We start from the raw sequence: 14,438 nt of genomic DNA, 5'->3' as shown, positions 1-14,438 counted from the left end.
GATTCAAATTTGGATTCAAATTTTGAAAACGAAACCATGGCTGCTAGAACCTTAAAAGAGTTGGCTGCTCCTGATCTAAACAAACCGCCTTTGTGTATTCAATACCCTGCCTTAAATGTCTAGACTAATCCATTTGTTGCCTAAGTTTCATGGTCTTGCAGGTGAGGATCCATATAAGCATTTAAAAGAATTTCATGTTGTGTGTTCCAGCATGAAACCTCTAGGAGTTTCAGAGGATCAAATCAAGCTTCGAGCTTTTCCCTTCTCACTGGAAGGCACAGCTAAGGATTGGTTATATTACCTTCCTTCCGGATCTGTTGACTCATGGAATGGGATGAAGCAGATATTTCTGGAGAAGTATTTTTCTGCTTCCATTGTTGCCAACATAAGAAAAGAAATTTGTGGCATCCGGCAGTACAATGGAGTGAGCTTGTATGAGTATTGGGAACCATTTAAGAAACTGTGTGCAAGTTGTCCCCATCATCAAATAAGTGAGCAGCTTTTGATTCAGTATTTCTATGAGGGACTTCTACCAATGGACCGCAGTATGATAGATGCTGCTAGTGGAGGAGCTTTGGTTAACAAAACACTAGATGAAGCAAGGAGGCTGATTACTAACATGGCAGCAAACTCTCAGCAGTTTGGAATGAGAATGGATCACACACCCATGAAGGTTAATGAGGTAAGTACATCTAACCTTGAGAAACAGATTTCTGATTTAACTTCTTTCGTGAGGCAATTGGCTGTAGGGAAAATGCAAACTATTAAGGTATGTGGGGTTTGATCGGGTTCAGGTCATGCTACTGACATGTGTCTTGCATTACAAGAGGATGAATCAATGCAATATGTTAATGCAGTAGGAAATTATGGACAGCCACACATGTATGATCCCTTTTCCAATACTTATAATCCAGGATGGTGAGATCATCCTAATCTGAGTTATGGGAATCAACCAGTGCAAAACCGATACCAGCAGCAGAGACAAGTGAATCAACCACCTTCGCCTCCCTCAAATCAAGGTATGTCACTTGATGAAATTGTTAAGGCTTTGGCTAACAATGCACAACAGTTTTAACAAGAGACCAGAAATAGCATTCAAAATATAGAGAGACAGATTGGTTAGTTAGCTTCATCTGTGAGCAGACTTGAGACTCAAGGTTCTGGAAAGCTTCCATCACAAATAGTCATGTACCCCAGAGAAAATGAGAGTGCTATAGTGTTGTGGAGTGGGAAAGAAGTTGATAACCAGACTCCAAATGAGGCAATGAAAAGGAAGAAGCAAGGAGAAAAAGAGTCAGAAGTTCCTGAAGTTGAGGTAAATACTGAACCCAAACTGAATAAGGTTAATAATTATAATCTTCCTCCATTCCCATACAGGTTGGCTAAAAATAAGAAAGAAGAACAAAAGAAAGAAATTTTGGAGACTTTCAAGAAGGTAGAGATTAATATACCTTTACTTGATGCTATCAAACAAGTTTCCAGATATGCCAAATTCCTTAAAGAATTATGCACTACAAGACGCAAGTTTAGTACTAATGAGAAGATCAGTGTGGGGGAAAATGTGTCGGCATTAATTCAGCAAAAATTATCCCCTAAGTGTAAGGATCCGGGTTCGTTTTCTATTCCCTATAAAATAGGTGATTCTATATTTGAAAGTGCAATGGCAGATTTAGGAGCATCTATTAATGTTATGTCAAATTCAGTTTTTCAAACTTTAAATTTGGGTCCTTTGAAAGAAACCAATGTCATTATTCAGTTAGCTGATCATTCTAATGCTTACCCATTAGGAGTAGTTGAGGATGTGTTGGTACAGGTTGGAGAATTCATTTTTCCTGTAGATTTTTACATTCTAGATATGGATAATAGTGCTCTTTCATCAAAGTCAGTTTTGATCTTGTTTGGAAAACCTTTCCTAAAAAATACCAAGACAAAAATTGATGTGGATGAGGGTACCTTAACTATGGAGTTTGATGGAGAGACTATTAAATTTAATATCTTTGATGCTATGAAGTATCCTACTGATGATCATTCTGTCTTTTCTATTGATGTTGTTGATATATTTGTGCAGGATGTGTTTGAGTTAAGCATGGAGGCTGAGTTAGAATATAAGGCTATTAGACATTTTAACTTGAATTTAGATACTGCTGGTGTGGAAAGAAAATCACAATTGCATAAATTAGAGGAAATTCGCCTTAAGACTTATGAAAATTCTAAGATCTGTAAAGAAAAGACAAAGGCATTCTATGACAAAATAAAGAAGCAGTTTGTGATTGGGCAAAAAGTTTTATTGTATAATTCCATATTGAAGCTGATGCCTGGTAAGTTGCGTTCTTGTTGGATTGGACCCTTTGTTGTTACTAATGTGTTTCCTTATGGTGCAGTTGAAATTCAAAGTTTAGGAACTAACAAAGTATTCAAGGTCAGTGGTCATGAACTCAAGCCATTTTATGAAGGGTTTCAAGAGCATTCAGTGGATTAAGGAGCTTTGCCATGTCGAGCTAACGACGTTAAACAAAGGCGCTACTTGGGAGGCAACCCATGGGTGGCTTGTTAGCCACAATCAGATTTGTTTTCTTTCCCTTATTTTATTTTATTTTCCAGCATTTTTTTTCTTTTCTTTTGCATTTGGGCTTTACATTGGGGACAATGTAAGTTTTAAGTGTGGGGAAGGAGAAATTTATTGTTGCAATCTTTTTAATTGTTTAAAAAAATAATAATAAAATTAAAAATAAAATAAAATAAAATAAAATATATTCTCATAAGCTTGATTCATGATTCTATATTAACTCTCGGAGAGAAGTGCTTTGTCCTTGAAATGACTTTTCTATTTTAAGTTAAAGTTTTGAGATTTTAGGCAAGGTAATAGTAACTTTAATAATGGATTTTCCCTCTTCTCCATACCACAGAGCAATTTTTTTTTTCGCATAAATCATTTAGGCTTGATGTAATGGTGAAATGATTAGTTATGTGTGCTTTAAACTAATGTCATGCATATTTTAGAACTTTGTTTAATCTATCAGGGAACTTTATAATATGTAGATGCATAAATTGAGGGAAATAAAAGGTTGAACTTGAAAATTGCTCTGCTATTTTAGTTAAGCAAACTAACCAGGGGTCTTCATGAACCCCATGTTGATTCTCAGGCCAAAAGCTAGCTAGGATATGAGCAAGGTACATTTTTTAACGGTGACAGTTGAAAAAAAAAAGTAACTGTGACAAGAGAGAAGTACCAATTTCAAAAAAAAAAAATATATATATATATATATATATATATATATATATATATATATATATATATATATATATATATATATATATATATAAAAGGGTTGGGGGGGGGGGGGCATTTCTATCTCCCTTAAGATTTGCAAAGAGCTATAATTGTTGTGCCTTAATAAATTAGCCTTGTGTTTTGGTATGTATTGACTTAAAATTTTATGAAACTTCAATTGTGTGATCTTAATTGATTTTAAGCCTTTTGTTTTGTGTTGGAAAGTTGTTGATATATTTGTATGGTGTTGATGGAATTTATTGTGATGGTTATTACCTTACTTGCCTCTTCTTTCAAACTTTTAATCTTTTCTTAGAGGATGTTGTGATAGGGTGAAGTTAAGGAACTTCTAAGTGGAGTTGATTGAGAATTTAAGTCATGCTTGAGGACAAGCATGGAATAAGTGTGGGAGAATTTGATAAGTGCATAATTTATTAATTTTACTCCCATCAGATTTAGTGTTTTTTTATGTTTAATTCAGTTGGTTAGGCATTTCATATCAATTAGGCATATTTTTAGATAGTTGCTGGAATAATTGTGTTAAATAGAGAAATTTTCAGCATTTGCATTAATGTGACCTGTGCTATGTTTTTCAGGTGTTTCTAAAGTTGAGGGTCTCCAAATTGAGTGCTGTTTAATCCATTGAAAAGCTAAGATAGAGCACTACAAATAATAAAGAGGGACCAAAGCCCAAATCAATCTCCAAGTATGACAAAATGAGCTATGGATCTATTGCAAAAGCCCACATTTGATTATCATGACCAGTTTCAGTATTTATTTTGTATCTAGAGTTCCAGAGGTCCAAATGAAGCAAGCCCAAGCCCAATTGAACCTTAAGAGCCACCTTTACAACTTCTGTGAAGGGCTGGAAGCAAGATAAGGCCATTTTAATTGTCAAAAATGGCAATGAAGTCGTCACTATGGGCTAGACCATCTATCTGAACCAGTCTCAATTTTTGAGCCATAACTTGGGCTATAGACCTCGGATTTAGGCAAATGAGTACCCATTGGAAAGCTAAGAAATAGGGCTACAACTTTCCTGAAGAGAACAAAGACAGATTCGAAAACAAAGTTACTGAAAATCGGCCTTGATTTCAGAGACGTGAATGCAGGCTGAAAATCTGTCTTTTGAATTTCAAAACTTTCCTAGTTTGGTTCCTATCTTTGGGATTAGGTTTTTCATTATAAATGTGTCTTTGGGCAGCAGCTAAAACACATCCAATTCAGACCTTCATTCTCCATAGAAGACCTTCATTCTTCATTCTCTTTTTAGATTTCTTCTTTATTTTTCTTTATTTTTCTGTAAGCCATGAACATGAGTGGCTAAGTTTTTAATTCAGTTCAAGGGATTCAAGTTCTTTTGCATATGTGAGACCAGGTTCTTAATTTAAATTTATGTTTTTTTGAATATCTATTGTTTCTTAATTTAATTGTCTTCGATCTATTGAATGATTTGCTAAAAATGCCTATTAGTTAATTGTTTGATGTGATCAATTGCTAGTTCATCTTCATAATCCGTAATTATTGTGTAAGATTGAACTTGAGTAGCAATTAGGTTTTATTGATTATGATCCAAGTTTTCGATAATAACCTAAGGACACAATAGGATGAATTAAATGGTTTACGCTTCATAAATCGTTGTTCAGCTTAACTACTTCCTATTTTTAAAGCAGTTATTAATTTAATGAGGATTGCTTGATACCAATTTAGTTAATAATTAGAATCAATAAGAGTGTTGGGCTCAAATTGATGAGTATAGGGAAGATAGGGGTTTTACCTCGCTATTTGGTAAATATATGTTAAGTATTCAATAAGGGATAACTGTATTTCTTTTGTCTATGATCGAATCAATGCATTGGAATGCGAATTACCTTGGACTGAAGTTTTTTTAGTTTGAGAGTTTCATATTTAATTTTAGTTTTTAATTTCTGATTTTTTCTTTAGACTGGGAATTACCCCCCCCCCCCTAACCTTTGTTTCTTTCTTTTTCCATTACACAAGTGCATGAAATTTAGTAATTCAATCTTTATGGTTCGACCTAGGATTACCACTTACTGCAGAAAATATTTTATAACTGATAATTTTAGTTAATTTAAATTTTGGTGGATTTGACAACCATCATGCCCCTTACTAGTCTAATCTGTTTTTCCAATAGCATTAAATTGCTTCCAGAACTCTGGTTCAATTATTTAAACTGGTTCTCTATTCTTTTCTGTGGTTTTCATATTTTCCCTAGCTTCACAATTATCCCTAGGCCTGGAGTGTCACAGTGTCCCACACAAAATTTGGGTAGCAATTGAGCTCGCAGTCACTTCCCGGTGCGGGCTTTTCTGAATGACATAAATATGGTTCTAAACATCTTGACTGTCTGGACAGACACTAGTCACCAGAATAGTAGAATGTTATAGACTGCTTAATATAGTGGTGTTACAATTCTTCCCCCCTTAAATAAATTTCATCTCAAAATTTTATCTGGTATTAATCTCTGAACAGTTGTGGGTGTTGCCTCCTTATATCCTCCTCACAGTCCCAAGTAGCCTCCTGACCTGAATGATGGTTCCACAGCACTTTAACCAATGGTATCTTCTTGTTCCTCAGTTGTTTCACCTCATGTGCCAGAATCTCTATGGGTTCTTCCTTATATGTGAGGTCTGGATTCACCTCAATCTCCTCAACAGGTAGAACATGAGATGGGTCTGATCTATACCTCCTCAACATAGACACATGAAAGACATTATGTATCTTTTCTAGCTCTGGAGGTAATGCCAATCTATACACCAAAGGACCCACTCTTTCCAAAACCTCATACAGTCTAATAAAGAGAGGACTCAGTTTCCCCTTTCTGCCAAATCTCAGCAAGGATACACAGTGTCTTCCATGTGTCCATGTTAAGGAGGAACAGATCTGACCCATCTCATGTACTATCAGTTGAAGAGATTGAGGTAAATCCAGACCTCTCATATGAGGAAGAACCTATAGAAATTCTGGCTTATGAGGTGAAGCAGCTGAGGAACAAACATATACACCTGGTTAAAGTGCTGTGGAACCATCATTCAGGCCAGGAAGCTACTTGGGAACGTGAAGAGGATATGAGGAGACAGCACCCACAGCTGTTCATAGACTAATGCCAGGTAAAATTTCGAGACGAAATTTATTTAAGGGGGGGAGAATTGTAACACCCCTATGTTTGGTAGTGCGTACTACTGTTCCGGTGACCAGTGTTGTCCGGACAGCTAGGATGCCTAGAACTACACTTCGATATGACTGAGGAGACATAAAATAATGAAATACAAGAAAAGAAAATACAAGAAAAACAAAGGAAAAATAATAGCAAAGAAATGTAACCAAGTTAAGCGAGTCGAAAACCCTAGCGATGGGTAACCGTACCGGGAAGTCACGGCGTGGACCGTTGACTAGCCCTGGACCGCGGGGAACCCTAGAAAATATTTTTAGGACTTAAATAGACACCTATTGAAGTATAAATGCCATTAAAAATATCAAAGAAAAATTAATTAATTAGTACAAAGAAAAGTGAGAAATAAAAAAACGGACAAAACCCGGTGTTACCGAAAATTCGGGAATGCAAGCCGAACAGGGGCATTGTGGTCATTGACACCCCGAGTTGTCTTTTGACCTAAATTTCCATTAAAAATAAATAATATTACACTTGAAAAATATAATGAAAAATTAAATTTGGGGTACCTAATGTAAATAGCCAAAAGTGGAGAGTAAATGGAGTAATTAACACATTTAACATATAATATTAATTAAATAAAGTTAGTGGAGAGTTAGTGGGAATTATCTACACCTAAGTGGACAGCCACATCACTCAACATCTTCATCTTCCTCAATTCACTCACCATTGCCGAAAATCCAAAAGCTTTCAATCCTCCCATGGCCACCCAAATGCATGGTTCCTTACACCCATTTTCAAGCTAGATTTTGGTTACTTGTCTTCATTAATTTTGATCCTCACACCAAGGGCAGTAGATAGGCAGCAAGAAAGGAAAGTTTTTGTAGAGTTTTGAAGAATTTCCAAAGTGGTAAGTTTGTGTTTTTTATTATTGTTTAATTAAAGTTTGCAAGGATGTTATGGGTGTTTGATTTATGGAGAAATTTTTGAGGTTTGATGTTGAATGGGAATGTGTACTTTTGGTAGCCATGGAAACACCTTGAAGGCAGTTTATTTATGCTTGTAAGTGGTGAATTAAATGCTTGATTAAATGTATATTGTGTAGGAAATTGTTTGGGTGAGGTATACTTAGTATATATAAATGTGAACTGAAATTTAAAGCTTAGAAATTAATGGAATGTAAATGTACCATTGTGGCAGTTTGTTAGCTCTTGAAGAATGCTAGAATTCATGCTTGGTTTATGGAATAATGATGTTAATTTGTGATAGGGGTTATGGCAGTTTGAGTGCATGTATGATGGTGTGAAGTTGGACATGTAAATGAGCATGAATTGGTGATTGAATTGTTGTAAATTGAGTTGGACAAATTCTGCACTTGTTGGTGCACATTGAATGTAATTGTAAGTTGCCAAAATGACCTATAATATGTTATAAATTATGTTTAGGTTGTGGTACAACCAGAATTGGTTTGAATGTTAAGTTTGGTGAGTATTAAAAGTGATGCTTGATGTGTATGCAAGAATTGCAATAAGGCAGTTTGAGTTTTAGGCCTAGAACTTTAATTGTGTGGCTCTAATTGGTATGAGACCAATTGGAGGTGAAACTAGGCACAAAATGTGCCAACTTTCATGAAGAAAGCTTGCCAAAATTCTGCTTGCAAGGTAGCTTGAAAAATGACCAAATCCGGATTAAGTGCAAATAAGGCCTGAAAATTGACCATTTGGGCAGCAGTTAGTATTTAGGCCATAACTCACTCAAAACAGGTCCAATTGACCTGAAATTTTAACCATGAATAGTTAAGACCCATATCTACAAGTCTTATGAAGAGACCAAAGCCCATAAATGACCATAAGCAAGTCAAACAGCTTGCACAAGTTCGGGTCCAAAAACTAGCCGAACCTAAAATGACCTAAAGTGACCTAAAGTGATCAATTTTGATGCATTTTGACCAGCAATAGTAAAATGACCATAACTTGGTCTACATAACTCAGAATGACCTGAAATTTTGCCCCGCGTTCCATAAGACATAGATCTACAAGTTTGTAGTTTTGACCGAAACTCGAAAACTGAGGGAACTAGGTCGTCCGGCTAGGTCAAACTAGTATCCTAATCCAAAGAAATTGCAAGAAAATGCAGTATACACGGAAATGAACTTGGTAACATGTACCAACCCTAAAATACTATCGAATGTGACATATTAATAACATTAAAACCTAATTTACCTAGAATGCATCGAGGGTCAATATATTAGGTTGACTAAGCAAATATTAGAATTCAGTGAATTAATTATCAAACATTATCGTTAGAGACAGTTTAAATGAGTACTGAAACACTTCAAATTGTGTTTCTCAGTTAGCAAAGACTCAGGAAAAGGGAAGGAAACACTGAGTCAAGGCGAGAGACGATTATCGAGATTTGTGCACTGTGATTATTTCTTTTGAATTTCTCAATTGAAATAAATTATGACTATTTGTATATTATTGTTTTCAATTATGGAAATGTGTTTGAATGGATACTTATTGCTTGAAAAGCATTGTAAATAGTTTGAAACTGTGGAAAAATTGATTTAGTGTGATTTGTGAAAATTTGAAGTAAATTATGAATTGTGTTGCCATTTTGTGAATGAATTTATGACTTTAGAAATTTATTGGATTCTCACGAATCATTTGAATAAAATGTTTGGAATTGATTTTGTGTTCACACTTAGCATGACAGTATCATATCATTTCTTCTCCATTTATGGGGTTGTGATCATTTATTTTCCTTCTCCATTTATGGAGTCGTGATCGTTTATTTTTCTCCCTCTCTGGTTTACCAGTTGAGGTGATCGGATGAGTACTCATTATATAGCTAGCTCCCTTCCTTATTGATTTCGATTAGTGGGGTTGTGATTGCTTTGTCGTGGTGTACAACACGGCATTAATCGGAAATTTTGTGTCATGGCTTAAGTTGTGTATGAATTGGCAACACTGTGTTCGTAAATTATTTGACTAAATTGTGTTATTATGAGCTTTGATAATTTGTGAAATGGAGTTTAAATTCTTATTGACATTCACTGTCTTTTGAATTTAACTACGTTTTGATTACTGAGATTTATTGTGATATTGTATTAAATTCCTTATGACGTTCATTGTCTTGAATTTAACTATGGTTTTACGTATCCATCATTTATATGATCTATGAACTGTGATTTAAAGTTGTATTTGGTTTAATGTTGTGCACCACTGAGACATTGTCTCAAATGATAGCTTTCATTGTCGCCGCAGTAGACAGACGATAAAGCGAGACTAGGCTGCTAGTATATCCAGCGAGAGATTATCGGGTATATTGAGTATCCCACATTTTACATTTTGTACTGTAATGTATGTACACTGTATGTATATTTTTTTCTTGGTTTGAGCAGTTGTAAATTCAAATTGTACATTGAAGTTATAAAATAATTATGAGTTATTTTGACTTGTAAAAATTGTATTATATTTCTTGTATCTTAGTCTTTGAAAAATCACTGTGGATTTGAGTTGAGAAATATGTTGTATTGAGAAATATGTTGGAGTTGAGATTTGAAAATATATTGAAGTGCTTTTTACAGGTTTTCTGAAGAACTATTTTATCCAAAATATAGATGGCACTCTGCCAAAATTTTTACAGAAATTCCAAATAATTCAAATGTGTTAGTTCTATCACTTCAGTTCAAAAAGGTTTTTAACACCTGTAAACAGTGCTCACCACTGTAAAAGAAGTAAGAAAAGTTTTTAAAATCCCTTGTAGTGTATTTAATGGGTTATCAGTAGATGGAGTTGGTAATTCATTAGGTATACTACGGGATCATGTTATGCCTTACAAAGGGGTAAGGTGTGACAAACTTCAACTCTTCTGTGCAGTGTAGCTTCTTAAACACTATTTTCATTCTCTCCAACCACTGCTCTGCTTCTAATGGGACCACTGTACCCTTAAATTCAGTAGCCCCATACTTAATCAATTTATCATATTGCCTGACTGGAGGCTGGGGTTGCACTACTGGTGTTTGCATTAGGGCTTGGGTAGGCATGTTTCCAGCTATTTGTTGGAATAATGTAACCATCTGCTGAGCAAACTGAGCAGGAAACTATGGCATAGGTGGAGCTGGTGCAACTGACCCACTCACATTCTGAAGAGCTGGGGCTTCCCCTTGTGCCTCAGCTTCAACCGATTGCTTAATTGAGTGATCCCCTTCTTCCATCATCAGTTAGAGGGTATTCTACCTCCTGAACAAACAACACAAGGAGATTTTCCTCCATCAGTTCATATTCATAATGAAATACACTGTATGTATCAAACAATGACATTGAGCAGTTGTACTTATCAAAGAAAAATATTCAATTTCACAAGTCAAAACATTCTTTAAAAACTAGCTCAGATACCACTAAAACATGTCACACCTTACCCCTCCGTAAGGCATGTTATGATCCCGTAGTATACCTAATGAATTACCGAACTTCACCTACCGATAACCCATTAAATATACTACTAGGGATTTTAAATCAATTTCAATTTCTTTTTAAAGTGGTGGGTACTTTTGAACAGGTATTAAAAACCTTTGATTGAAGTTAAGTCATAAATCTAATTTTTAATTAATTAAAAATCTCCGCAAATTTTACAGAAAATTCGACAGAGTGCCGTCCGTAATTTGGAAAAATAGTTCCTCAAAAACCTGTAAAAACACTCCCTATATACATTTAAAACCCAACTCCATTATTCTTATCACAATCCATTCTCAATTCAACACCATCTCAAGCAGTTCATAATAAAAATATTTCAAATAAACTAAGCATTTCATTAAACAAAATAAGATATTTATATTACAACATTTACACAAATCAAAAATAATTTACAAAATTTATTATACAACTGCTTGAGTCTAATGTACATACATACAGTGACATATACATCAAAATAAAATTTACAAGGGTATAATCTATATACCCAGTAAAAATCTAAAAAGCTAGTCACTTCAAGTCGCAAGCAGCCTACTCTACTGTTTTATCTACCTCTTTACCTACGACAGCAATAAAAAGCTATCGCTGAGCCAAAGACTCAGTGGTGCATAACTTAAAGAAAATAATAATTTATAAAACAATTAATCATAATTTTTTCAAGGTAAATCAATTTGAATATGAACACATATAGAATCATACTTTATTTCTAAAGTCAGAAAATTTCTTAAATAAACCAAATTTCATTCCATAATCACAAAATAAATTCTGAAAAAAAATCACACAGCTTAATCATGACTCCAATATCCAATTCATCCCACTAGCCAAAGGTTAATGAGGAATACCAAGGCTATCTAGCACAAATATATGAGTACTCATTCAATTCATCCTTAACTGGCACACACCTCAACACTACAACTAGAGAGGGAATACAAAACCAATTCATCTCACTAGGCAAGCTAGTGAGGAATTCAAACATATAGTCATGAAAACTGTTATTTCAAACCATTTCAATAATTATCCAAACCTCAAAATATCCATCAATTAACATACAATTTAATTTCCAAAATTTGGGCAAACAGCATAAAATTCTTTGTCAACCAAATTATTCGATATCCATGAAGTCATAAATAAATTTCATAAATTATTCAATTAAAAATTCAAATTGAAAATCAAATAGAAGTAAATTGTTGTGCACAAACCTCAAATGAGTCACCTCTTGGCCCTAACTCACTTTTTCTTTGTCCTTCTTAGTGTCTCGTTCTACTGAAATACACAATTTAAAGTGTTTTAGTACTCATTTAAATCACTTTTAATAAGCAATCCAACAATTAAAATTTTTATAGCCTTAATCTACCCAATACGATTTATACATTTGAATCATTTGCATTAGGTGTATTTGTGGTTACTATTCATTTAACCAATTGGCTAAAATTTTGACTTTTTCATACTTAATAAGTATATTAGTTCTAATTACTTCCACATACCACATTTTGGGTTACAATTGTGTTGACATTGATTGCCAATTGGAATTCCAAACCACTTAAGTGAAATTCCAAAATTTCAGTTTTGGGTCACTTGGTTCTACTGTTACATTAGACCTTCTACAGTAGAAATTTGGCCAACTTTCCTTCATCAAAGTTGTTCCTTTATGTCTTAGCTTTAATTCTCTTTTTGAATTACTCCATTTGGAGTTTTGTAGCTCAAGTTATACCCATTTAACCATAACTGGCCAGATTGGTCAAATTCCATAATTCTGGGCAAATTTTAGGTTCTGGCAGATTTGGTGATCCAATTTTGATTAGCAATTTGATTTGGTTATGGTAAGAATTTGGGATTGTATTCTTCATGAAAGTTATTCTACTATGTCATATCTTTCCAATGGTATAAAAATCAGGTCATTTGGACCTTTCTATACCAAGTTATGACCATTTGAACATGTACTATTTATATGGTCAGTTTTACCCAGTGGTAGGGTACCTAGTCCAGATTTAACCTAATTTTACACTAACTTATGATCAGTTTTAGGGTAAGGTTTCTACATGAAAATTGTTGCTTTGGGTCTTAACTTTCATCTCCAATTGGCCTCACACCAATTGGAGCAACAGAATTTCAATTATGGCCATTTGAGTGGACCAAGGTCAAGCTGTCCAGAATTGGACATTACCACATTCACAACTCAAGTCCATTCCATGCATTCAATCACACTTCAAATCACACCAATTGACCAATTTAAGCCTCAATTAGGTCAATTGGCATCAATTCACCAAATCCCCAAAATTTTCCCAAAAATTTTCAATTGTCAAGAGCCCAATTTTGAATTTAATTAATTTATGTCAATTCAACCATATTAATCATTCTCACATACTTGCTTAAGCTTAATCACATCTTTAATTTCATTCAATTTCATCAAACCTAATTCCCCTCCATGATAGCCGAAATTTATGGTCTTCCCAACATGCATAAATTTTTCCCTTTCTAAGTGAATTTCTACCTACTCATATTATTTTTCCTAAGTATAATCAATTTAACTTATGGAAAGAGACTTACCTCACTTGAAGAATTTTAAGCTTCTTAAATTCTTCACTTTTCTTTAATTTCTTTCTCCCTATCTTCTTTCCAAGACTCACAACCAAGTTTTAATTAAGGTGAACTATGAAATTTATGGCAAAAATAGGTGGTTGTTCAAGCTCAAAATGAGCTTTAATGGTGGAAGAAAGAACAAGGAAGAGAGAGATGAGAGAGAGGTGGGACGGCTACAAAGGTGGAAGAAGAGACAATTTCTTTTATTTTAATTTTTGTTCTTATTTTATGTGTAATTATCCCCGTACTTAAATAATTAGAAATTAAAATGATTATTTGTGTCATGCTTGCCTCATTTGATGATGTCATAATTTATGTTTTTCAATTTCTTTTCTTTCCCTTTCCTACACCTCTTCATGTTTTTAATTATTTTTCATAAATTTAATTTTCTACATTTTAATGGACATTGAGGCCATGAGTCACCTCTAAGGGTGAATTGACCAAATTGCCCCTTACTAGTCTGATACGTTTTTCCAATAGCATTAAATTACTTCCAGAACTCTGGTTCAATTATTCAAATTGATGCTCTATTCTTTTCTGTGGTTTTCACATTTTTCCTAGCTTTGCAATTATCCCTAGGCTGAGGGTGTCACAATGTCCCACACGAAATTTGGGTAGCAGCTGAGCTCTCAGTCACTTCCCGGTACGGTCACCAATCGCTGTGGCATTGGCTCATTTAATCTTTTATGCTTTGTTTTTCTTATTTGTATTTCTCCTTCATATAATTTCTATTAATTTTTATTTAGGGCTTTTCTGAATGACATAAATATGGTTCTAAACATCCTGACTGTTCGGATATACACTAGTCACCGGAACAGTAGAATGTTATAAACTGCTTAATAGAGGGGTGTTACAAGGCCACTACTTCAAGCTCTCGCATATGTTCTCCAAGTTGCCCAATTAATCCTTTCCTGCAAAAGAAATGGGATTTTGGATGGCTTCAAGCTCTATTGGCTCACCCTCACCTTTGGAAAGCATA

At 34.4% G+C, this 14,438-nt stretch overlaps 1 non-coding gene across 1 annotated transcript; it reads right to left on the bottom strand.

Moving 5' to 3' along the window:
- Positions 1 to 382: 382 nt before the first annotated feature.
- Positions 383 to 489, bottom strand: LOC131170986 (small nucleolar RNA R71). Its single transcript, XR_009141746.1, has one exon. It is a non-coding gene; the product is annotated as a small nucleolar RNA R71 (small nucleolar RNA).
- Positions 490 to 14,438: the final 13,949 nt, after the last annotated feature.

Source organism: Hevea brasiliensis, chromosome 11, assembly GCF_030052815.1.
Source record: "Hevea brasiliensis isolate MT/VB/25A 57/8 chromosome 11, ASM3005281v1, whole genome shotgun sequence".
NCBI lineage: Eukaryota > Viridiplantae > Streptophyta > Magnoliopsida > Malpighiales > Euphorbiaceae > Hevea > Hevea brasiliensis.
This window is presented reverse-complemented; position numbering and strand designations above follow the sequence as displayed.